This window comes from Corvus brachyrhynchos, unplaced genomic scaffold (genome assembly GCF_000691975.1).
Source record: "Corvus brachyrhynchos isolate BGI_N302 unplaced genomic scaffold, ASM69197v1 scaffold238, whole genome shotgun sequence".
Lineage (NCBI taxonomy): Eukaryota > Metazoa > Chordata > Aves > Passeriformes > Corvidae > Corvus > Corvus brachyrhynchos.
In genome coordinates this window covers 31,734-32,087 of record NW_008239643.1, presented here as the reverse complement: position 1 = coordinate 32,087, position 354 = coordinate 31,734, and positions in this window count along the sequence as shown.

The window sequence follows — 354 nt, the reverse complement described above, 5'->3', positions numbered from 1 at the left end:
GGGATTGGGGTGGGAGCAGAGCTGGGAACCCTCAGTCCTGCAGATCCCAAACCCCAGAGACCCCAAACCCCACAGATCCCAATCTCCAGAGATCCCAAATCCCACAGATCCCAACCCCAGAGATCCCAAACCCCAGAGACCCCAAACACCAGAGACCCCAAACCCCAGAGATCCCAAACCCAGACATCCCAAACCCCAGAGATCCCAAACCCAGACATCCCAAACCCCAGAGATCCCAAACCCAGACATCCCAAACACCAGAGATCCCAAATCCCACAGATCCCAAACCCCAGAGATCCCAATCCCAGAGATCCCAAACACCAGAGACCCCAAACCCCAGAGATCCCAAACCCA